The 25,784-nt window shown below is 45.4% G+C and overlaps 1 protein-coding gene and 1 non-coding gene across 4 annotated transcripts in view; both read left to right on the forward strand.

Annotated features, from left to right (window-relative positions):
* The first annotated feature begins 19,161 nt into the window (after nucleotides 1–19,161).
* The window catches only part of Tet1 (tet methylcytosine dioxygenase 1), a 65,172-nt gene continuing 58,549 nt past the window's right edge, over nucleotides 19,162–25,784 (forward strand). Inside the window, exon 1 of one of the 3 annotated variants that reach the window (XM_040732575.1) lies at nucleotides 19,162–19,280. The gene's annotated coding sequence lies outside the window, so the exon portion shown is untranslated. Of the gene's footprint in view, nucleotides 19,281–19,858; nucleotides 20,080–25,784 lie in introns of those variants that run through there. The other 2 variants (XM_040732576.1, XM_040732574.1) reach the window with 2 other exon arrangements.
* On the forward strand, nucleotides 19,288–19,391 carry LOC121134407. The gene has a single exon (XR_005871480.1). It is a non-coding gene; the product is annotated as a U6 spliceosomal RNA (small nuclear RNA).

Raw genomic sequence — 25,784 nt, forward strand, 5'->3', positions numbered from 1 at the left:
ACACACAATAAGAAACGTCGAGAGCTGAAGAGATGGCTCAGCGATTAAGAGCACACTTGTTCCTGCAGAGTACCTGGGTTCGGTTTCCAGCAACCACATAGTGGCTCACAAGTCATGTATAACTCCAGCTCCAGGAAATCCTGGAGTCTCTTTGAATTCCGTAGGTATCAGACACGCATGTTGTACACATATATCCAGGCAAAACATATACCAACTAAATATATCTGAAATAAATCTTTAAAAATAAAGTATCCAGAGCTAGAGAGATGACTCAGTGGTTAAGAGAACTGACTGCTCTTCCAGAGGTCTAGAGTTCAATTCCCAGCTTCCACATTGTGGCTCACAACCATCTCTAGCAGGATGGCATAAAGGTGCTGATGCAAATAGAACACACATATACATATAAAACAAATAAATTCTAAAAATAAATAAATAAATAAAATAGCCATGCTGGGCAGTGGTGGCTCATACCTTTAATCCCAGCACTCGGGAGGCAGAGGCAGGTGGATCTTTGCAAGATCAAGGCCGTCCTGGTCTACAGAGCTAGTTCCAGGACAGCCAGGGCTACACAGAGAAGCCCTGTCTCAAAAATAAAGTTGTTACACTGGTTCTAATGGCGCATGCCTGTAATCTTATCACTCTGAATGTGGGAGCTGGAGGATGGGGAGTTTAAGGCCATCCTCAGCTATGTGGAAACTATGTGGGAACTAAGGTGGACTACATGAAATCCCCTGTCGCGTCTGTTGCGCGGCCTGTGTCTGAGAACGTGCGGAGGGTGTCGGGGATTGACAACACAGAGACTCGTTCAACGATGTAAAGAAAACTTTAAGCAGGCCCCAAAAAGGTTCAAGAAAACTTCCTAAGAAAGGCTCCCACCAGAGAAGCTTCTGCTCTCCCCTCTACCCTGGCTGGTTCTGCTCTGACCCCAGAAACTGATCTGGGCGTGGCAGAAGAGGCGGTTAGTCTCTGGACAAGGTCGAGCTCAGGGTGGTTTCTTTGGGCAGGCCTTTTCCAGGAACTTAATGCCCCCAGGCATTGTATTGTTTTTAGTAAACATTGTCTTACAGCTGCCTACTCCCAGGCAGAAGGGGAAGTGGGTCTCTGCTCAAGGTCTGGTGTTCCCACAATCCCCCCCAAAGAAAAGAGACAATGCCAACAAAACAAAAGAACTACTTCAGGAAGTTCTCAGCTGTAGGCCTATATTGGTCATTGGCTGTTAACAGGCCCTGGGACTAACTTCTGACTCCCCTAAAATATACCCTTTCTAGAACCTAACTACTGATTCCCCATTCTTTTTTTTTTTTTTTTATCTTTCGAGGCAGGGTTTCTTTGTGGCTTTGGTGGCTATCCTGGAACTAGCTTTTGTAGACCAGGCTGGCAGGCTGGCTTGGAACTTACAGAGATCCACCTGCCTCTGCCTCTGGAGTACTGGAATTACAGGCGTGTGCCACCACCACCCGGCCTCCTGTTCTTTCTAAGAATCTGTGAACTTAGTCCTATCTCGTACCAAATCAGCCCTGCCTTGGCAGAGCGCCTCATTCAACTACAACTCCCAGGAAGCTTCCACTCCACCCATACCACTGCTGAATAGATACGTACATATATAGTGCCCCAGGCATTAACACAAGTAGCTCAGCCTTATTGAGTTTTCCATCCACTCCCCTCTTCCACCAGTCATATCTCACGCTATCCCACACACAAACCAAAAGTTCTCAGAAATGTGCTGCTTTCTTCTCCTCTAATCCACTGTGTTCACAAACTCTCCCCCTGCCTCTTTTATTTTCCCTTCTTTTCTCCCTTCTTCCCTCTATCCCTGTCTTCCTAGGGCCCCGCTATGTAGACTTGGCTTGTTTGCAGGTCCTAGAAAGGTGGTACAGCCATTTCTATGCACTTTATCAAAGACCTGTCCTCTATTTGGAGAAGGTTATCCTCTTTGACCAAATACAAAGGGATGTACATGGAGTTGAAAAACAGGAAAGAGACATAGCCAACCAGATCAACTTGGAGTTCAATGGGGTGATGGATGTTGTGGTCAAATCACCCCTCACATCCATGAGCCAGTACTTGTAAGGATTCAGTCATTATGCTGGCCTGCCCCTGTCACCTGCCCAGGGTTCCATGATTAGTAGACAGCACACAGGTGCAAAGGACCCCTTTCAAAGAAAGACCTCAGCCCACTTATGCTCTCTTTCCCTCTCTTTCCTGCTGTTCCCCTGGAGCAGCCAGGACTTTCTCTGTCTCCCTCGTCTCTTCTGTCCTCTATCTCTGTGTCTCTCTACCTCTTTTCTCTCCCCCCTTCCCTCTCTCTCTTTTTTTTTTTTTTTTTTTTTTTTTTTTTTTGGTTTTTCGAGACAGGGTTTCTCTGCATTGTTTTGGAGGCTGTCCTGGAACTCACTCTGTAGACCAGGCTGGCCTCGAACTCACAGAGATCCACCTGCCTCTGCCTCCCGAGTGCTGGGATTAAAGGCGTGCGCCACCAATGCCCGGCTCCCCCCTTCCCTCTCTAATAAAACTTCTCACTAAGTTCTGTCTGCCTGGCGTGTTTGTTCCCTACCTTGGTCACCCTCCCCTGCCATGGAATCCACCAAGGTTCCCCTTGAGCTTTATCATAACATTTGGTCCCCCATGCTTTATCATAACAATACTAAAAACTAAATGTGCCTCAGGCTGGTCTTAATCTGAGATATGCCTGCCTCAAGCCCCTCATGTGGTGCTAACAGTACAGGGTTTCACCGCCACTCCTGGGGTGCTCTCTGGCTCTCTGTCTCTGTCTCTGTGTGTCTGTTTCTCTATCTGTCTCTCTGTCTCTCTCTCTCCACACACACACACACACACACACACACACACACACACACACACACACACACACACAGAGGATCCATTGAACTCAGAGCTTAGCAAATGCTAGGTAGACTCTTTACCCATCAGAATTTCTAACTGGTATCTAGGTTATCCACATTGAAACCACTGACTCTCTTTCCTAAGTGCACCATTCATTCAACCTTTACTCTTCCGCAGTTAAGAACTTTATATTCTGGACACAAACTAGGAAACCCACAAACCCAGTTAGTTTCCTTGCTTTCTCTCGCCCCCTGCTGTCTCTTCTTGACATAACAGCTAATGCAATTTTTTAAAAAATTAAATGTTCATTTGTCTTGGTTTGGAGGTCACAAAACAACTTATGTAGTCAGTTTCTTTTCTCCTTCTACTATGTGTCTCCCGGGGACTGAACTTGGGTCTTCAGGTTTAGTATAGATTTCCCATATTCCATTGTGCTATCTCACTGATCCTAAAGAACTGGAATAGCTTAGCATGGTGACTCATGCTTGTGGTGACAGCATTGGGGAGGCTGAGGCAAGAAAAGTGACAAGAGTATGAAGCCAGCCTGCTCTACATGGTTCCTTCAAGGCTACAGCCTGGGCTACAGGGTAAAACTAGTTTAGAGGAAGCCTAAGATTAAGGGTTTGGGGATGGAGCTAAGTAAACCTAGAATTCTGCAAACTCCAACATGATCCTCAGCACCAATGTAACTGGACATGGTGGCCTGTACGCCAGTGAACCTGGGCTATACCAGAAAGAGACCCCGTCTCAAATTTAAAAAAATTCAGAGAGCAAGCTTATATCCTATACAAGTACTATTCACTGTAGCACAGCAATCTGGATGCCATTGGACATTTTGCTTCCTTGCTGGCACAGATGTGTGCTGCCACACCTAGCAGATCGTGGACACCCACAAAGAGCCATCATCTTTCTAGAACATCTAGAAAATAGTATTCATGGGCTAAAAGAGAGAAAATTAGTCCTGTCTCTCAGATAATTTGCTTTCTCAAGGGATGAATGTGAAACTCATAGGAAAACATATTACACAAAAGATAAAAAGTAGGGATGCAGCTGGTTCATTCTGACACTCCAAGGGTAGAGGCAGGTGTCTTTGAGTCCAGATTGGTCTACATAAAGAGTTCCAGGTCAAGACGGGCACGATGGTGCACCACACCTTTAATGCCAGCACTCAGGCAGGCAGATCTTTGTGAATACAAGGCCAGCCTGGTATACAGAACAAGTCACAGAGATCCGCCTGCCTCGGCCTCCCAAGTGCTGGGATTAAAGGCATGAGCCACACTGCCTGAATGAATGACTAGCTGGCATATATGTGAAAGGGGTAAACTAAACTTAAAGGCTTCACTTCTAATAATTTAGAAATAAAGGGACCAACCAGACCCTCACTCAGTCCCCTGCTTTATTTAGCAGCCATGACAGGCTACAGAAAAGACATGTAGGCCTCCGACACAAGGAAACTCCAGATCCTCTGGTCTCTCCTGGGGTCTAGGGCCAAAACTGAAGACAAAGAAACTCCAGCCTCCTAGATACTTGGTTCCTGGGAACTGTTTGGCTACAAAAGAAACTCCAGGGGGACCAAGGCCTCCCCTGTAGTCTCCAGGATATAGTTTTGAAAACTATTGGTATCTATGAAAAACAGACCACCTGAAAGTAATAAGACAATGCCATAGAAACCACAGAATGTACTCTCTCAGCACTGACCAATGAGAATAATGGGTAGACAGGTATTACACGTCAAAAACATAACTTTGAAAAATTTCTTGATTGTACCCAAATGTCAACCAATCAGAAACCAACCCGTAACTACTGATGTAATCCTGTAACTTTTGTCTTTAAAATCTAGCAGTAGGCCAGGTGGTGGTGGCACACGCCTTTGATCCCAGCACTTGGGAGGCAGAGGCAGGTGGATCTCTGTGAGTTCGAGACCAAGCCCGATCTACCAATCGAGTTCCAGGACAGGCTCCAAAACAATACAGAGAAACCCGAAACTCGAAAAAACAAACAAACAAAAAAAATCTAGCAGTAGACAGGGAACTTCACTCCCTCTGGAAGCTGCTGCTACAGCTAGCCAGACGGGGTCCCTGTCATGGGTGGATGAAAAATCATTAAACCTTGCTTTTAGTGGGTCTGTCTTCTTGGTGGTCTCTGGGGACTTTGCAACAATATAATGCCTGCAGAGGCCAGAAGAAGTCCTAGGATCCCCTGAAGGGGAGTTACAGATGATTGTCCTCTTGTCCTCTGTAGGTGTCTCTCCTAGGTACCCCACCCAGATTTACATAGGAAGGGTCCACTTTCGATTGCCTATCATCTTACCTATTATTATTCAGACTGTTGTTTCTTTATCTTTTTTTTTTTTTTTTTTTTTTTGGTTTTTCGAGACAGGGTTTCTCTGTATTGTTTTGGAGGCTGTCCTGGAACTCACTCTGTAGATCAGGCTGGCCTCGATCTCACAGAGATGCACCTGCCTCTGCCTCCGGAGTGCTGGGATTAAAGGCGTGGACTACCAACGCCCGGCTTTGCACATAACTTCTAAAGAAAGGAAGAGCACAAGTATTCAAATCACAACACTGCTATTGTTTGCAAGTTGTTTGTGATTCTAAGCCCTGGATTCCACAAGAAGGAACTTTAAGTTTGAAAAGGCGTCTCAACAAGGGGGAAAGATCCCTCCCTGTTCAACTTTGGGTCATTTGAAAATGCTAAATTCCTAGTCATAAAAAAATTATTCAAGGTTTCTCTAAGCTGATTAAAGTAAAAGGGGAATAAATTCAAAAGTTATTATTATCAAAACATTTGGGTGTAGATTTGCTAATGAAGCTTGCCAAGGATTAATCATGCCTCAGAGGAAATATAAACTTTCTAAAATTATGTAGAAATGTAGTGACCTACAAATGTGGAACAAAATTAGCTGCTTTAGAAACCTATGCTGGCCGGGCGTTGGTGGTCCACGCCTTTAATCCCAGCACTCAGGAGGCAGAGGCAGGCGGATCTCTGTGAGTTCGAGACCAGGCTGGACTACCAATCGAGTTCCAGGACAGCCTCCAAAGCCACAGAGAAACCCTGTCTCGAAAAAACCAAAAAAAAAAAGAAAAGAAAAGAAAAAAAAAAAAAAGAAACCTATGCTGTTTAGGGCCTGGAGACATGGCTCGTCGGTTAAGATCGCTGGCTGCTCTTCCAGAGGACCTGGTTTCCATTCCCAGCATCCATATGGCAGCTTACAACTGTCTGTACCCCCTGTTCTAGGGGATCCGACATCCTCACACAGACATACATGCAGGCAAAACACCAAGGTACATAAAATGAAAAAAAGGAAGGAAGGAAGGAAGAAAGAGAGGGGGAGAGAGAGAGAGAGAGAGAGAGAGAGAGAGAAAGAGAGAGAGAGAGAGAGAGAGAGAGAGAGAGAGAGAGAGAGAGAGAGAGAGAGAAACTTGTGCTGTTCAAAGCCAGATGTCCACAAAGTGTATCAATTTCGGCTGACCTAGCTACTTTTTGTTTGTTTGTTTGTTTGTTTTTTGTGAGGGTTTCTCTGTGGCTTTGGAGGCTGTCCTGGAACTAGCTCTTGTAGACCAGGCTGGTCTCAAACTCCCTGGCTCTGCCTCCCAAGTGCTGGAGTTAAAGGCATGAGCCACCAACGCCCTGCTACTTAGAGAATTTTTTACTGGGCACATCTTGGCAGTGTGGGCAGAATGAACTCGTTATTTGCAAAATCTTATAGAATTAATAAAAATGTGAAGGACACATCATAAATAGCTTATTGGGGGGCTGGAGAGATGGCTCAGCGGCTAAGAGCACTGATTGCTCTTCCAGAGGACCAGGGTTCAATTCCCAGCACCTACATGACAGCTCACAACTATCTGTCTCCAAGATCTGACACCTCACACAGACATACATGCAGGCAAAATATCAATGCAAATAAAAATAAATAATTAAGAAAATAAATAGCTTATTGGTAAAGAGCCCATTGAAATTATTGCGCTATTAAATGAAGTGAAGTTTGATTATTAGTTCTGCACTGACAATAGTTGGCACATTGTATTAGCATGTTGCTCAGGGTCTATAGATAATCATTATTAAAAACATAACCTTTTAGCCGGGCGTTGGTGGCGCATGCCTTTAATCCCAGCACTCAGGAGGCAGAGGCAGGCGGATCTCTGTGAGTTCGAGACCAGCCTGGACTACCAAGCCAGTTCCAGGACAGCCTCCAAATGTTGGAGCCCCAGAGACCTTTAAGTTATAGCAGAACTAAGTGGCAGTTTGAATTGAAACAATTGGAATTGAAAAGTTATTATGAACAAACTGGTCATGCATACATTGGTTCCTGGAACAGGCTAAACATAAGGTGTTCTATAAGAAATATTTCCTTCTGTACCCGGGCCCGGTACTTTCCATTGCCCCTGTCCTCATCCCCCGCCCTGCCTAAACTGCTTTATAAAAATGAGACCTTGCTAGCTAATAAACGAAGCCTTGATGCAACTCTTTCTTTACGCGCTTGGCTTCCACTTCTCTCTCCCCCCGTTTGACTCCTACAGGTGACACCCACTCGAGACCCAGTAAATAACCTGGCCTGCTGGACGGGTCAAGTGGCGCCCATAACGTGGGGCTCGAGAAGCGGTGGGCACAGGACAACCTGAAGTTACAAGACTGACTGGTCGATTGGGTACAGATCGTCTGCATCACTCGTGCAGCGACTGGAGGTAAGTGTGTTGTCCAGAATTGAGTCATGGGAAATACGGCTTCTAAGGAGGCCCTCTTTATTAAGGAGATAAAGAGCACGCTAAGGGAGAGGGGGATTAGAGTTAAGAAAAAGGATTTATTAGATTTCTTTTGTTATGTTGAGGAAATATGTCCATGGCTGGTCCTCAGTGGGCCAGATATTCATCCCCTTACTTGGAATAAAGTAGGGAAAGATATAAATGAGGTTCTTAGACAAGGAAGGGAAGTCCCAGAATCATGTTTCAGTTTTTATGGAGTTATCAGAGATATTTTAAAAGAATCAGATTCAGAGGGAAAGGTCTCCCATCTTCTGGCCCTGGCAGAGGATTTTATCAATGAAAGAGAGGATAATAGAGAAAAGAAAAATAATCATGAAGGTCCACTATCGGACAAGATGCTTAGGGCAGATGAAAGAGATAATCTAAAAAAGATTGTTAATATAAAAGGAGATAAGGTGTCCTCTCGGTTCCCCGCCACCTCTCGGAGCCCCTCCATCATTGATCCCGGATAAGAATCTAGCCCCTCCTTTAATCCCGAAACCCTCAAAGTTGCCAATTAACTCGTTGTATCCTGTAATTCATAAAGAACAGGGCGATGACTGGCTAGATCCTTCAGAAGAAATAGACTTAGAGGAAGAAGCAGCTAAATATGAAAGTGGGAGATACAACCCTCCACTTGCAGCACCGGTGAATACCCGCCCAGGGGACTCAAGACGACTACATTGGTCTTGCTCCCCTCCATATGTTTCCAACACCTTTTCCTCCGTCCCTCCCCAGCCATGGGATAATAAGGTCCCCCCTATACAGCCCTCTCCCTCGGTGGTTGCTCATCTGGTTGCCTCTAAGAATGTGTTAAGTGCCCAGATATCCCAATTACAGGGCGTCCTCTCCCTCCAACAAGAATTGCGAGATTTAACCTCGCAGGTTTCTGCTTTACAGTTAAACCTGTTCTACCCTGCGGGGACTAAATTCCCACAGGAATTAGAAGGCATAAAGAAAAATAAAATGAAGTCAAAATCAACCCCTCTTGCTTTTCCAGTTGTTACTCGATCTAGACAGACAGAAACACCTGCTGACCCGGCCGCAGATGCCACCTCAGCAGATGAAGAGGCGGAAGACAGTGAGCCACCTGAATCTGATGAGGAGAAAGACCCAGTAACATCTCCTACTAGCTCAGGATCACGCATTATTAAGACCTTAAAAATTAGACATTTAAAGGAGCTCCATTCAGCAGTAAAAAATTATGGTCCCACGGCTCCATTTACCCTATCCATTCTGGAAGGCTTGGGACAGGGCGGAAGCCTCCTCCCTGCTGAATGGGAAAAAATTGCGCAATCAGCGTTGACTCGAGGCCAGTTCCTTACATGGAAGGCCGAGTTGTTGGAGAGACTGGAGACACAGGCAGATATAAATAAACGTAATACTGCTACTACCTCATGGACCATAGATAAGTTAACAGGTAAAGGCAAGTATTCTTTGGAAAACAAACAACAGACCCTACCCATTGGGCTGCTCAATCAAGTTACGCACGCTGCCCTAGCGGCATGGCGGGCTATACCAGCTGCAGCATCATTGGGTACCTCTCTCTCCAAGGTAGTCCAGGGGCCTAATGAGCCATATGCGCAATTTGTGGGCAGTCTGCTAGAGGTGGCTGAAAGATTATTAGGAGAAAACGGTGCTGATGATGTTATTATAAAACAATTGGCTTTTGAAAATGCCAACTCAGCATGCAAAGCTGTATTGAGAGGGAAAGTAAAAATCTTAGACCTACACGGTATGATCAGGCTTTGTAACGATGTTGATCCTCTTGACCACAAACTTTCAAAATCTATTAGTCTGGCCATTGGAGCCATGATTCAGTCATCTGCAGGAAGGTCCAATATGACAAGAACCTGTTTTAAATGTGGAAAGCCAGGCTGATCAAACCCCTCTCTGATAAGACCCAGGGAAAACCTCCCTGAGGAAAAAATATCTTATGGTTGCAGGAGCGGCCCGATAGAGGATGCAAAGGATCCTGTTTGGAGACATCAGCATTTTAGATGGAACACTCATCCTGATATTAATAGTCGTGGTGGTGCTCTGCTGCTGCTGGTGGCTGCGATGTCATGTGCCCGGAGAAAAATGCACCTGTTGCTGCTGAGATGCTTTGGATAGGATTGGTAATATCTATCTTCTTGAGCACCCAAGCCAAAACGTCTGCCTTGACCCGCTGATTAAACAACTGAGGCCAACAAGAAGTGCAGAAGATATTCTTTGGATTGGATCCCTTACATGGAGTTCTTTTTGTATTTTTAATGTTTATAATAGTATCTTGTTGCTGCTTTTGGCTATGGTGTCTTGAACCAGGACAGGAACACTTATGCTGTCTAGTTTAAGGGCAAAACTTTGAAAGATTATCATAAAAATGAGGGCCGTTTATTGGATGATGATTTTTATACTACAAGCCTGGATAGTTGATGCAAGAAATATGATGCTCTGGGCAGTGACCAGGGCTTGGCCAGTTCCCATGCCAGTTCATTTTAATTCTTCACTGTTACCTACCCTGTTTTCTACTTCCTGTGATATGGATGCGCCCTGCATACCCGCCCCAGAACAAAAGATTGAGAGTTTTAATTTAACTAGTATTCAGTTAAATGGTACTATGTGCTTTTCTCTTAAAAGAGGCTCTCCTTGCATCAGACTCAAAAGGGATAATCTCACTAACTGGAAGGATCCCTTGGTGGATAGTAGAGTGGGGGTGGACATATTGAGAGCAGCGCTCGCGCTGATAGCCTCGGGAGCAACAGAGGGCTCTGGACAAAGCACCAAAGGATCAAAGTTAAGTGTCACTACATTGGCGGTGAGAGTTAGCTCCCTGGTGCCCAGGCCGAGCAATTATAGCAACAACAATGCAGTAGCTTTTAAAGCATCACCCCACTGTATTACTGAGTTTTCATTTCCACCAGTCTTTACTGCTTGCCAGGCCAAGACCTGGGAACAAAAACAAGTCTCTTTTGGATTTTCCTTATCCCCATCTATGAAACAGTATATTTATAATAGTAACAACATTAATTCCTCCGTTAAAGCGGGATGGTCTTGGTTTCAATGGCTGTTGTCTAATGAATTGGGTGCAACTGCAGACATTTCTGCCCTGGCGCTTCTACAACCTACCACATTTCAGCTGCTAAATGTTACTGGCACAGTCCAAGAAAAGGGTTTTGATAGAAGGCTCCGTATTAATCGGGAGCAGGAGATAGCCAATCATACACTCCCAGGAGCTGCAGTGTGTGTACTCCCTCCCTTTATTTTTTTACTTTCTAATGATAATAAGGGGTCTACTAAGCTTGATTGCAAAAATGATTCAATACAATGTTTTCTGTCTGAATGTTGGAATGGTAGTTTTGGGTTGGCAGTGGTACTACGAATACCCACGTTTGTACCTCTTCCCGTAGAAACAGACCCAAACCATTTTCCTGTCACCCTGCTCCTTCGAGAGCGACATGACTTTGGGATCACTGCTGCCATTGTTCTGTCAGCCGCGGCTGCTGTTACGGCCGGAATAGCCATGGCCAATCAGGTCCAGACGGCATCCACTATTAATGAGATTGTTAGCAAAACAGCAGATGCTTTGGTTACACAATCCAGAGTTAATAAACATATAACATCAGGGATTATAGCCACCAATCAGAGGATTGATTTTGTACAGACCCAAATTGATGAATTAACTAGCTTAGTACAAATCGGCTGCGTTGCATATCAGAAGCATGTATGTATTACTTCCCTCCCTTTTAATAATTCCAGAAATGAAAGTTTAAGAATTGGCCAATACTTAGCAGGTAACTGGTCACTAGAAGGAGAAATATTATTACAGGAACAATTATTTCAAATTGCTGTTCTAAATAATACCCATGTACAGCCCATTACCCTTGGACAATTTAGTGATTGGCTTTATTCTGCCTTTTCCTTCCTTAAGGAATGGATAGGGGTGGGATTGTTCCTTGTTTGTTGTCTAGGAGGATGTGTATTATGCTTTTGGCTGATTTGCCGCCTGAAAGCCCAAACTTCTCGGGATAAGAAAATTATATTACAAGCCATGATTGCTTTAGAGAGTGGTCGCTCAGCCCAAACTTGGCTGACAACCTTGGAAAAAGAAGAACGCCCTTCTAATGTTGCTTCTGAATCTATTACCCATGATTCCTCTGGAAAAACCCCTCCTCAAACCCACCTTAGATTTACAGTCCCCTCTGGTCCTGGTACAGGACGAAAATTCTGAAGGAAGTTTTAAATTTGGCCTTTCAGATCTAAAAATTTGGCCCTTTAAGATCTATCCCCATGGTGCCTTAATCTTGTGCACCCCATGAGACGATAGGCTGGAAAGTCAGTAACGAAAGAGTCGTTTAAGTCTAGATTCACCTAAGACAGGATGATCCTGGTGGGGAGGATGATCCAATGACGGGTAAGAACCTAGCAACGATCTTCCAACAGGCTCAGTCTCTCTCATTGGATTCTGACAAGAGCAGGTGAGGCGAAGAAATCCTTGACACTGAGGCCTTGCACGCTGAGGACTTGCTTCCATTGCACCAGCTTAGGCTCAGTCGGATATTAAGATTCGTCTTGAAAGACCTATTAGCTCGTCAGTTATTAGTCGCACACTTCGGCACCTAGATCCCAAATTAATCTGTCTAAGATTTTATTAGAGAGGGGGGGAGATGTTGGAGCCCCAGAGACCTTTAAGTTGTAGCAGAACTAAGTGGCAGTTTGAATTGAAACAATTGGAATTGAAAAGTTATTATGAACAAACTGGTCATGCATACATTGGTTCCTGGAACAGGCTAAACTAAGGTGTTCTATAAGAAATATTTCCTTCTGTACCCGGGCCCGGTACTTTCCATTGCCCCTGTCCTCATCCCCCGCCCTGCCTAAACTGCTTTATAAAAATGAGACCTTGCTAGCTAATAAACGAAGCCTTGATGCAACTCAGACTGACTCTTTCTTTACGCGCTTGGCTTCCACTTCTCTCTCCCCCCCGTTTGACTCCTATAGGTGACACCCACTCGAGACCCAGTAAATAACCTGGCCTGCTGGACGGGTCATCCAAAAGCCACAGAGAAACCCTGTCTCGAAAAACCAAAAAAAAAAAAAAAACCAAAAAAAAAAGCCATAACCTTTTATCAAGGCATTGATTGCACAAGCCTTTAATTCCAGCAACCGGGAGGCAGAGGCAGGCGGGTGAGTTCAAGGCCAGCCTGGTCTATAGAGCGAGTTCCAGGATAGACTCCAAAGCAATACAGAGGAAATGCTGTCTCAAAAAATAAAAATAAAAAATAAATAAATGAATGAATGGCCGGGCGTTGGTGGCACACGCCTTTATTCCCAGCACTCGGAAGGCAGAGGCAGGTGGATCTCTGTGAGTTCGAGGCCAGCCTGGTCTACAAAGTGAGTTCCAGGACAGCCTCCAAGGCCACAGAGAAACCCTGTCTCGAAAAACCAAAAAAAAAAAAAAAAATGAATGAATGAATAAAACATAACCTTTTAAAAATCTGGCCGGGCGTTGGTGGCGCACACCTTTGATCCCAGTGGATTGTTTTGGAACTATCTGCATGTCCCAAAGTGGGTAGGCACCCTGAAGGAAGACTGAAAGGCAGCATTAACTGACCTCATACATTAGCACATGAGCGCAGCCCCGTGGTGGCTCATACCTTTAGTTTCAGCACTCAGAAGGCAGAGGCAGGCAGATCTCTGTGAGTTGGAGGCCAGCCTGGTCTACAGACCAAGCTCCAGGACAGCCAAGAACAGCAAAGGCTACACAGAGAAACTCTGTCTTGTAAAACAAAAAAATAAAATTAATAATTAAGCTAGGTGGTGGTGGCACACCTGTTTAATCTCAGCACTCCAGAGGGGCAGTGGATGGCAGATCTCAGTGTGTTTGCGGCCAGCCTGCTTGACAAGGTGGGTTTCAGGACAGCAAGGAATGTTACACAGAGAAACCCTGTCTCAAAAACAAACAAACAAACAAAAAAAAACCATTTCTCTTCAGAACACTCTCAACTGCCTTTAAGCAGGACCCCATGGTCTAAACAAGTTGAGACATCCTGGTGGGCTAAGTGAGGTTGGGGAGGGAAGCATGTCTGTCCTTGCAGGTGGATCCTCTGAAGCATCATGGACTCCTGGCTTCTCTGGCCCCTGCCCATCAAGGAGGACAATCAGCCAAAGGCATGGAAACTGTGGACATCACCAGAGAGACTAAACCCATCCATCTGGACCGAGTTAAGGTGGCAAGGAGAAGAATCTTCCTTTTCTCTTCCGAGTGATGACCTGTGGATCTGTGGTGGGGTGAGTGCCTCTGATGAGTCTATCCAGCTCCTGGTTTGTTTTTGTTTTTTCCAGATGGGTTTCTTTGTTTAGTCCTGGCTGTCCTGGAACTCATTCAGTCCACCAGACTGGCCTAGAACTCACAATGATCGATCGACTTGCCTCCTCCCGAGTGCCTGGATTGAAAGGATATCCCACTGCTGAGGGGCTGGACTTCAGTGTAACATAACAACATAACATAGTTTAAATCATGTTTGCATTACTATTTATTTCTTTTTATTACTTTCTTTAGTTTTTCTTTTTTAATTAATTAATTAATTAATTTTTGCAATGTTATGTGCATTGGTATTTTGCAATGGTTGTTGGGTCCCCGAAGCAGGAATTACAGACAGTGTCTATCTAGCTATCATCTAGATATTTTGGGTTTTCATTTTTCTTTCTTTTTTTGTTTTTTGTTTTTTCCAGACAGGGTTTCTCTGTATTATTTTGGAGGCTGTCCTGGAACTCTTAGACCAGGCTGGCCTCAAACTCACGAGATCCTCCTGCCTCTTACTCCTGAGTGCTGGGATTAAAAGCATGTGCCACCACTGCCTAGCTGTATTGTTATTTCTTATGAAAATTGTAAACATGCCAGGCGTTGGTGGCACACGCCTTTAATCCCAGCACTCGGGAGGCAGAGGCAGGCTGATCTCTGTGAGTTCGAGACCAGCCTGGACTACCAAGCGAGTTCCAGGACAGCCTCCAAAGCCACAGAGAAACCCTGTCTCGAAAAACCAAAAAAAAAAAAAAAAAACACTAGGGAGCCGGACATTGGTGGTGCATGCCTTTAATCCCAGCACTTGGGAGGCAGAGGCAGGGGGATCTCTGTGAATTCAAGGTCAGCCTGGTCTACAGAGTGAGTTCCAGGACAGCCTCCAAAACAATAGAGAAACCCTGTCTCGAAAAACAAAACAAAAATAAAAAAATAAAAATAAAAAGGGGAGAAGTCAGAACATTGTCCATGAATGAGAATGAGAACTTTTGAGGAAACTCCAAGTATAACGATATTCGATGCTATATAGGGAAAACAATATATTTATTTACCAGAGAGAGAGAGAGAGAGAGAGAGAGAGAGAGAGAGAGTCACACAGACCAGGATTAGAAGCATGCCTGGAGAGAAAAGGGAAGCCCCTTTTCCTTTCATTTCCTTTTATCTCTACCTTGTCCCCGCCCTGATGGGCAGATAGCTTTGTGGGGTTCACGCCTACATCCAAGTAAATAAGACATTATCTCCATTCCTTCAAAACATGGGCTGGTCCTAGAATTTATTGTCATGCTCCTCCCTGGTGTAGTATATAGAAGTGGGTTTTACTTTAGATAATCTATCATTTTACCATTATTATTCAGAATGTTTCCAAGCAGGAGTTGTCCTCCTGAATGTATACACCCTAATCTTGCCCTTGTGAAGGTATATATCCTAAACTCGTGTGACTATGCCCTTCTGAGTGTAGTATATAACCTACATTCATATGAACTTTTCTAGCTCTCAGAATAACCTCAAAATACAAATTGTCTGATGCCTTAAATAAAGATATCTATTCATAAGGCTTTAATCCACCTCATTTTTAGGCTTCACTCTCCTAGGTTCATGCCAACAACTAGAGCAGTAACAATACGCCAGGCCGGCCTTGAGTTAGCAGAGATCCAAGTGTCTCTGTCTCCCAAGTGTTAGCACTAAAGGTTGTCTGCCACCACTCCTGGCTCCCAGGAATTTTGTGGTAGCAAGTGTTTTCTTGGACTCCCCTCTCTCCTTGAGAAGCTCTATTGTGACCCAGGCTGGCCTTCAAATTCCCCATGTATCCAAGGGTGACCATGAACTTCTTTTTTTTTTTTTTTTTTTTTTTTTTGGTTTTTCGAGATAGGGTTTCTCTGTGGCTTTGGAAGCTATCCTGGAACTCACTTTGTAGACCAGGTTGGCCTCGAACTCACAGAGATCCACCTGCCTCTGCCTCCCGAGTGCTGGGAGACCATGAACTTCTTATGCTCATAAATCTGATTCTGTAGTTCTGGGATGAAAGCTCATTGATGCCTACAAGGTAATTTAGTTTCTATTTTTTAAAGACAGATTCTCATACAGGCCAGTCTGACCTTTAATTTGCTACCTTCCCAAGCCTTAACCCCTGGTCTTCCTCTTTGCTTCCTGAGTGTTGGGATGACAAACCTTGACAACCATGTTTGGTTTTATGTACGGGGATTAACGGCCTTTCCAATTTTTCTATTCCTTCAACAAAACATCATTTTTCCTTCCTAACTTCATATGTTCCTTTCTTTATGTCTTGGGTCTTATTGTTCTTACTGTTTAGTTTTATTTTGAGACGGGTCTCACTGTGTAGCTAGTCTGTTACTTTCAATGTAGCTCAGGCTGGCCTGAAACTCAAATTCCTACTTACTGGGACTATAGATGAGTGTCAGCTTTTTTGCCTTCTTTTCTTTGTCTTTGTCTTGGAATTCTGCCCTGCCCCACCACACCCAGCCCCAAAGGAAATGCCTCAAGAGAGGGTGGAATGGAGATACACTTGAGTATAGCCCTAGAGCAGGTGACACACTGATATATATCCATGTAAATGGCATTTGGGGGAAAGCAGATGACCTGTCGCTCCTTTTCTGTTTGTGGTTTTGGTTTTGGTTTTGGATTTTTGAGAAAGGGTTACTCTGTGTAACAGCTCTGGTTCTCCTAGAACTTGCTTTGTAGACCAGGCTGGCCTTGAACTCATAGAGATCTGCCTGCCTATGCCTCCCTAGTACTAAAAATTACAGTTATTCACCACTACTGCCTGGCTGACCTGTCATTCCTTTGCTCTGGAGTTGGAGATGGGAGTGACCAGAGTTGATTATTTCGGGCAGATCTCTGAGTGTGAAGCCAGCCTGGTCTACAAATCTAGTTAGAATACAGCCAGGGTTGCCAGGAGGTGGTGGTGCATACCTTTAATCCCAGCACTTGGGAGGCAGAGGTAGGCAGATCTCTGAGTTCAAGGCCAGCCTGGTCTACAGAGTGAGTTCCAGGACAGTTATATAGAAAACCCTGTTTCAAACCAAAAAAAAAAAAAAAAAAAAAAAAAGACAGGGTAATTACACAGAGAAACCCTGTCTCAAAAACCAAATAAATCAAAACAAAACAAAAAATCTTCTTTGGCTGTACTGTGAATTCAAAGAGAGCTTGGGCTACTTAAGACCCTATCCAAAGAAAACAAAAGGAAACAACAACAACAAAAAACTAGGCTCAGTGTGAGTGATTGCACAGTCCTTAAGAGCTCTAGTCAGTCTTACAGAGGACCTGGGTTCAGTTCCCAGCACCCACATAGTGGCTCACAACCATCCATTACTCCAGTTCCACAGGATCCAATATCCATTTCTGACCTCCATGGGCAGCTGGCACACCATTGGTATACATACATACACATGCATACAAAAGTACTCATATACATAAAATAAAATAGATTCATCTTTTATATTTATATTAATTTTCTTTTGTGTGTTGGTATTGCCTGCAAATATATCTGTGTCATATCACTTGAGTTACAGACAGTTGTGAGCTACCATGTGGGTTCTGGGAATTGGACCCAACTCCTTTGGAAGAGCAACCAGTGCTCTTAACTGCTTAGCTATCTTCCTAGTACCAGAAACAGATTAATTTTTGAAAAATTAAAACAATGTGCTGGAGAGATAGCTGTGACTCACAATCATCTCTAACTCCAGTTACAGGGGACTGGATGCTTTCTTTTGGCCTCTGTGGGCACCAGGTACACATGTGGTACATATTCGTACATTCAGGAAAGACATTCACTCATATAAAATAAACACATAAAAATTAAAAGACGGGAAAAAAAACTTAAGAAAAATTGTTGGAGCCGGGCGTTGGTGGCGCACGCCTTTAATCCCAGCACTTGGGAGGCAGAGGCAGGCGGATCTCTGTGAGTTCGAGGCCAGCCTGGTCTACAAGAGCTAGTTCCAGGACAGCCTCCAAAGCCACAGAGAAACCCTGTCTCGAAAAACCAAAAAAAAAAAAAAAAAAAAAAAAAAAAAAGAAAAAGAAAAAGAAAAATTGTTGGAGCTGGGCGGTGGTGGCGCACAACTTTAATCCCAGCACTCGGGAGGCAGAGGCAGGAGGATCTCTGTGAGTTTGAGGCCAGTCTGCTCTACAAAGTGAGTTCCAGGACAGCCTCCAAAACAATAAAGAGAAACCCTGTCTCAAAAAAAAAAAAAAAGAACTGTTTTTAAGTAGGCTGAGCATTGTGATTCATGTCTTTAAACTCACCGAGTACTCAGGAGGCAAAAGCAGGGGGATCACTGAGTTTGCGGCCATCTTGGTTTACAGAGAGAGTTCTAAGCCAACCAGAAGTACATAGTGAGACCTTGTCTCCAGGAAACAAAAGAACTGTTTAAATGAAGTGTCTGGAAACTAGCTCGAGGTTGCAAGATAATAAGCAGTTATATAGTGCAGGTAAGGGGACCTGAAGGAACCGTTGGTAGAGAGCTTGCCCAGTGTGAAGGAACTTCAGGTGAATCATACTTTTGTAGCTTTGAGGAAGGGAGGGGAAAACAGCTAGGATGATCTTGAATCTCTACTCCTGCTTCCATCTCTTCAAATCACACACACACACACACACACACACACACACACACACACACACACAGTTTCCCTGTGAAACAGTCCTGGCTGTCCTGGAACTCACTTTGTAGACCAGGCTGGCCTCCAACTCAAAGAGATCTGCCTGCCTCTGTCTCCCGGGTGCTGGGATTAAAGACACGTGCCACGGCTGCCTGGCTCTTTTTACTTGTTTAATTAAGAAAAATCATACTGATGATGTGTGGGAGTGTTGTGGAGCTCAGAGGAAGAGTAGGTTCTCTCCCTCCACCATGTGTGGGTTCTGGGAATCGAACTCAGGTTATCAGGGTTAGCAGCAAGCAAGTTGACCCATGGAGTCATCTTACTAGCCCTTATTTATTTAGGTTTGAGACAAGGGCTTGCTTTCTATGCTAGGCTGACTTCAAATTGGCCTTCTAACTGCTGGGACTACAAGCGTGAGCCATGATACCTCCCTGCCTTATTAATTTTTCATGTGTAGTTAACTGGCAGCCTTTTGAATGCCAGGAAGGCAATGAGCTACATGTTTATAGCCCTATATTCCTTTGTGGTTCTCTCTCTCTCTCTCTCTCTCTCTCTCTCTCTCTCTCTCTCTTTTTTTTTTTTTTTTTTTTTGAGATAGGGTTTCTCTGTGTAGCTTTGTAGCCTGGCTTTGTAGACTAGGTTGGCCTTGAATTTACAGAGATCTGCCTGCCTCAGTCACCTGAGTGCTGGGACTAAAAACAAACTCAGCCTTATAGCCTTGGCTGGCTTGAAATTTTCTGTGCTTCTGTCTCCCTGGATTAAAAGCAGGTACCACCTCATCCGGCATGGCATTGGTATGTATATTTAAGACTAGGTGTCTTGCTGACTTTAGAACAATCTAAAGAAAATTAGCATGGATCCTGTGCAAGGATGACCCCAAAATTCATGAAGTGTTCCACATTTTGCTCTTCCCCTAATGGTCACCTGCAGGGAAACTGAGGCACAATGCCATGAATCTGCTGAGCCTCCTCACTCTTCTTGTGTCAGTCAGTCAGTCAAATCCCATCTATAGCTGTTTTTTGTAGAAGCAGATAAGGTCTCAAGTAACTCAGGCTGGCCTCAAACTTGCTACCCAGTCAAGGATAGAACTCAGGACTTAAGACATGCCAGACAAGCACTGTACCCATCTCTTTTGATATTGGAACCTGAATGAGAAAACATGTTTTTAGGATTGTGCCTGTGTGATTTAGTTCCAGATCCTATTACTGGGCTCCCAAAACCTGCAGGAGTTTCCTGAGCTAAAGGAGTGTCTTTAGTTATTCTGAACAATCATGTTAATCACTGGGAGTTTATGTTAAAGAAGAGCTTCAAGGAGGGGCATCCATAGCCTCTGGGAAGGAATAGTTTGCCGAGGAGGAGGCAGAGTACAGGATTTGAACCTTTAGTCCTTTCTATGAACTTCCTGGAAGGGGAGGGAAGATTGGGACCCTTCAAAAACGTTGAGCTGCAGGATTTTTTCTGAGTTTCTACAGTGAGGGAAATGGGGTAAGGCAGTAGTCCCAGAGAGAGCATGGGAGCTTCAGGGTAACTCCTCAGGCTTCCAACTACCTTCTCCATCTGCGCCTCCAGCTGACTCTCTTCACCCCTCCCACTGTAAGTAAAGCCTGTGGACTTCCTAGCAAATTACTAAATCCTGAGAAGGGTGGTGGGCAGGCACCCCTATTTTTGCCTTACAGAAGCAAGCCAAACAAACTAGGATATGGCAATGAAAATTTGTTTTTCAGGAGTGTGTGTGTGTGTGTGGTGTCCTGCATAATCTGTAGCCATCAAATGTCTCCTGCTGGGAAGCCTGAAGACCTGAGTTCAATCCCTGAATCCCATTTGCCTTTTTTAGTTTTTCAGCCGGGCATTGGTGGTGCACAACTATAATCCCAGCACTTGGGAGGCAGAGGCAGGCAGATCTCTGTGAGCTCGAGGCCAGCGTGGTCTACAGAGTGAGTTCCAGGACAGCCTCCAAAACAATACAGAGAAACCCTATCTCGAAAAACCAAAAAAAGGAAAGACAGGGTTTCTCTAGTTTGGAGGCTGTCTTGTAGACTAGGCTGGTCTTGAACTCAGAAATCTGCCTGCCGCCGGGCGTTGGTGGCGCACATCTTTAATCCCAGCACTCGGGAGGCAGAGGCAGGCGGATCTCTGTGAGTTCGAGGCCAGCCTGATCTACAAAGCGAGTTCCAGGACAGCCTCCAAATCCACAGAGAAACCCTGTCTCAAAAAACCAAAAAAAAAAAAAAATCTGCCTGCCTCTGCCTCCTCAGTGCTGGGATTAGAGGTGGACACAGTCACCACCATCTTGACCTCTAAACTCATAAATAGAAAGGAAGAAACTGGGCCTTGGTAGCACATGCCTTTATCCCAGCACTCAGGAGGCAGAGGCAGGGAAGTCTCTGAGTTGGAGGCCAGCTTGATGTACAGTCTTCAGGACAGCATGGGCTACACAGAAAGCCTTTTCAAATAACAAAAAGTGCCTTTGCCCAGTGAACCATCCTCACTGGTCCAAAACTGATTTAAGATGGAGATCTCCTGCTCACCCCTGTAATCCCAGGGATGAGGAGGCCGTGCCTGGAAGATCTGTGCAGATTCCAGAGCAGCTGGAGTAGAAAGTTTTAGGAAAACCTGTCATCAAATCAACCAACCGGGGCCATTGGGGTGGCTCAGAGAGTAAGGGCACCTTTGCCAAGGCTCACCTGAATTCCGCCCCTGAAACCCATGGTGTGGAGTTAGAGAACTGACCTCCACACAGGTGCAGTGGTAGCTCATGCACTTACATTCTTCAAATAAGTAAACCATCCAATGTAAAAATGTTAACAAAACAACATGATTTATGACTGGGGAAGTGACTTAGTGCTAGAGTACTTGCCTAACATGCCAACCATACTACAAAAGAGAAAAGAGAAACCCACAGCAAAACTGTACAATGCAAATAAGAGTGGTGTTATTTAAAAGTAATACTTACTAGCAACTGGTAGCCAGTGTTAGCTGGATCAATGAGAGCAAACCCAACCTGTTCTGTAATGCACTACACAGTGGAGGGAGCAACAAGAAACTTATGAATTGGGCTCAGGATGCTGCACATTTGTCAGAATGCCTTCTAGTACCTCGTAAAGCCAGTTGGGGAGTAAGCAGGGATGGATCAATGACATTCTTGCCTTGCAAGTATGATTAGGATCCCAGTTTAATTCCTACAACTGTGTATGGCTAGACATGGTATCATTTAGCCTATAACAGTAACAGTGATGATAAATAATATAAATGCCACACATTGGGGTGTGTCTTTAAATCCTAGCACTTTAGTTCCAGGAATAGAGAGGTTTCCCTACAGGCCAATTTATATAGTGAGTTCCAAGTCAGTCAGTTTTCATGGTGAAACTCTGTCAAATATACAGTGAAGGACATAGGAAATGTCACTTAGTTCTGTAACCTGAGCTAGTCTGGAGGCTCAGCTAGAAGCATAGAGGCAGGCCACAGCAAAAAGGAAAATAACATCTAGGAGTATGTCCTGGGAGGTCCTCTGTAAATTATGTGCAGAGTAGTATAGCATTTTATGTAAGATTTGAGCATCTTCAAAAGAGACATTGAACCAGTCATCTCTGGCAGATAAGTCTGGCTGTATTATCACCTAGTTGATTGATCAGGTGTTGGGAAAGTTTACACATCTGCTGAGGTGGTGTGAGTAGAGGAACAAAAATGTTGGTTGTTTCCTTCAGACCAGGAAGCATCAGACAATCCCAGCTCCTGGTAACCTATTGTGAAATGGAGACTTCCTTGCATCTTTGTTTCACATCTTTTGACAAGGTCGTTAGTAATAAGTCCCAGTTCTTGGTTTTTTTTGTTTTTGTTTTTGTTTTTTTTTTGTTTTGTTTTGTTTTTTTGTTTTTCGAGACAGGGTTTCTCTAGCTTTGGAGGCTATCCTGGAACTCACTTTGTAGACCAGGCTGGCCTCGAACTCACAGAGATCCGCCTGCCTCTGCCTCCCTAGTGCTGGGATTAAAGGCATGTGCCACCAACGCCGGGCCCCAGTTCTTGTTTTTAACTGTGGGTCTCTTGTGAGTTTTTTTTTTTTGTACTTTTCTGACCAGGTAGGTGCCTAGGATCAAACTTATATCTTCAGGATTGGCCAAAAGCACCCTTAACCTGGCCATCTCAAAGACCCAACCTTCTTTATTTTTTGCTTGTTCAAAGAGATCTTAACCATACCAAGGCTGGCTTGGTACGGCTGACTGTAACCTGTGATCGCCTACAGCTTGTCTTAGTGGCAACAGTCACTCTGCGATGTGCCTGGTTGACTCCGGTTTTAGTGGCAAGTCTGCTAGTTCCCCAAGGCAGAAATTTCCCTCTGAAGCCACTGCGCCTTCGTTTCCGTTTCCTTTCCTATAAAGGGATTATGATCACGAAAAAAGTCTGGCCAACTGGCTAATAAAAATAACGATGTGGAAGACATCAAGGTTTCTCATCCGGTTTCTCTTTGGTGTTGAGGTATGCTTGTCACCTCTCAGACCCAGTCAAGGCTGCAGGATGCTACTACTCACCTGGATGATCCTTCTTGCTTCTGAAAACATTGATTTTTAGAGATCCTTTTTTTACTCCAGACTAGAGAGTACCATCAGAAAAGAGGTGAGGACTAGTAGATTTCAACTCTCTCCATTGACCTAAGAAAAGGGGAAGGTAATGTGGTCGGGATTTTGGGAAAGGGGAGGGAGTGACAGATTGGAGGAGGAAGGGTCTAGAGGAGTCCAGCTCCGGTTTGGGAAAATCCAGCTCGCGTTTTGCCTCTCGCTCAGCGGTGCAGGGTCCAGCCAAAGCTGAGCCCCAGCTACACTCCTTGAGGTCTGTCCTGGGGAGACACCACTACTCTAGGGGGTTGACCCGGCAGGGAGTCGCCGTGCACTCCGCTCCTCGCACCACTTTGTGCACGCTGCAACTGGCGTTTCAACTCCGGGGTCTGCACTCGCCTTGGACACCCTCTCCCCTCCTTAGTCATGCACCTCTACCTACCTCTCTGCCGCGGACATTGGGGGAGCAGCTGCTCACCCCGGGTGATTGGGCCGTGACCGAGTCGGATGGTAAGTGTCCATCCTAGGCCCGCACTTCCCGGCACACGCCGGAGCTCCAGCCTCCAAAGTTGTGCGGAGGAAAAGTTTGCCCAAGGGCTGGTGCAGGCTGGAGACTAACGCTACGCAGTCCTAGGATCCGGAGGCCGCCTGGGGTGAGCTGGGGCGGCCGCTGAGGGCATGGTTGCGGGGAGAGGGCGCTAAAACTCTAGCGGGATGGGGGTTCGGGGGGCGGATCTCTACCGGGCTGGGACTCCGCATTCACTGATGCCCGGTGATGACTCGTGTGGGCGAACTCCGCGCTGCGACCTCCTACCCAGGGCCGCTCCGGGTATTTTGTGGCGGGTAGCTAACAATGCTCCCGGCGGGGACCCTACAGAGCTCCCCGCAGTTTGGACGGGTTCTCACGGGAACCTCACCCCAGTCTTTGGGTCAGTTAGAAATTCAGTAGGGGGAGCGCTACTGTGGTCTCCTGGAGGTCCCTGAACGGGTGTTCTCAGAGCCAGACACTTTGGGAAAGTCGGGTATCTCAGCCAGAGGAGAGGCGAGAGTTTTCACGAGCAGGGAGTAGAGAAGGTTAGTGGGGCGTGAGAGCTGTTGCGAGCCGAAAGTGTGTCCGGCGTTCCGGATCCCTCTATCCGCGGAGGACTATGGTTGGGAAAGGGGGCTGCTGGGGAGCCGCTTTGGGAGTGCAGGCGACTAGGAGGTTTGGGGAAGGTTGTCCGGAAGATGGGAGGGCTGAGATGCAAGAACTGAGGGAGGAGGAAGAGTCGCCAATGACTTTCATGAAAGTTTTGAGTGCCTCTAGGTCTGGGGTCCTGGGGAGGGAACCGAGGGAGTAGCGGCAGCGAGTGAGTGCCTGAGACAGGTCGTGCTGCACGTGAGCTCCGGGTCCTTGCCCCAGGGCTGAAGGACCACCGCCTACACCGCGGGGCAGGGAAGAAAGTCTCCCTTTCTCCAAAGTGCTGCCCATGCCTTTGATAATCCCAGCACTTGGGAGGCAAGGCAAGCCGATCTCCCAGAATTACAGGCCAGCCTAGTGTGTGTAGCTTGTTCTAGGCAAGCCAGGGCTGCATAGGGAGACCCAGTTTCAAAAAAACGTAAGGCAACTTCCGTTTCTCTCTCACTCTCCCTCACCTCCAGTGTTTCCTCAGGACCAAGTCAGGAAAGAGCTGTCCGGTTGTACTTTCTTTTTTTGAACTGTGAAACCACTTTTTTGGGGGCAATTTCTGTCTGATCCAGTAGAATTTAATGTGTTCCCAAGAAGACAGATAATGCTGGAACAAGGATTCTCAGCACATCCCCCTCACTCGACTACCCGCGCCGCGCGCTCCGGACTGTCTTTCCAAGTGAACCAACCAACCTGAGTGGGTCACTTAAGCCTCTTGCCATAGCCCCCTGTGGACCTCAAATAATCTGCATTTTAGCTCCTTGATGACCGGGTTAGTAAATGTTTGCAACGGCTTGCCAGTTCTCGGGGCACTCACCCTGATGGATTGGGGTGGTAATCCCCGCCCCCCATAAAGGCATTAGTTTCTTTAGGCCAAGACAATTTGAAAAGGATGCTTAACTAGATGCAAGAGTTGAAGCTAATTAGGTACTTATGAGTACAGTGAAGCGGCGTCAGAAATTTTATTGTTTGATGTTGATCAACCAGTATTATAAAAAAACTTAAACTCAGCTGTTACAGATTTTGTGGTTACCTGGGTTATGACGTCGATTTTAAAGAATTTATTTGAGCAGGACGGGTGGTGGCGCATGCCTTTAATCCCCTGCACAGGCGAGGCAGAGGCAGGCGGATCTCTGAATTCGAGGCCAGCGTGGTCTACAGAGCGAGTTCCAGGACAGCCTCCAAAGAAATACAGAGAAATCCTGTCTCTAAAAACCAAAAATAAATAAATAAATAAATAAAATGAGGTTTAACCTTACTGACAAGAGCTGACCTCGAAAACTGTGACTCTCCCAGCTTTAGCATCCTGAATATTGGGATCACAGGAAAGCGCCGTCCACCGGATTATCCGTTTGATGTTTAGAGGATTCCAGTCTGTTGAGCCCCCCCCCCCAGTGCTACACCTGCCTCACTCAGCCTCCTGCTTTCCTGGCAGTGATTGCAGATTTTCCCCAATTAAGCAACTTTAATTAGTGTCTTATTTTCTGTCTTAAAATTATGATTTCGATTTTAAAAACATTTGGAAGAACTGGATGCATTCTTTTTCTTAGCAGATTAGTGGGGTAGACTTAGAATTGTGG

Source organism: Mesocricetus auratus, unplaced genomic scaffold (assembly GCF_017639785.1).
Source record: "Mesocricetus auratus isolate SY011 unplaced genomic scaffold, BCM_Maur_2.0 Super-Scaffold_100027, whole genome shotgun sequence".
NCBI classification, from domain to species: Eukaryota; Metazoa; Chordata; class Mammalia; order Rodentia; family Cricetidae; genus Mesocricetus; species Mesocricetus auratus.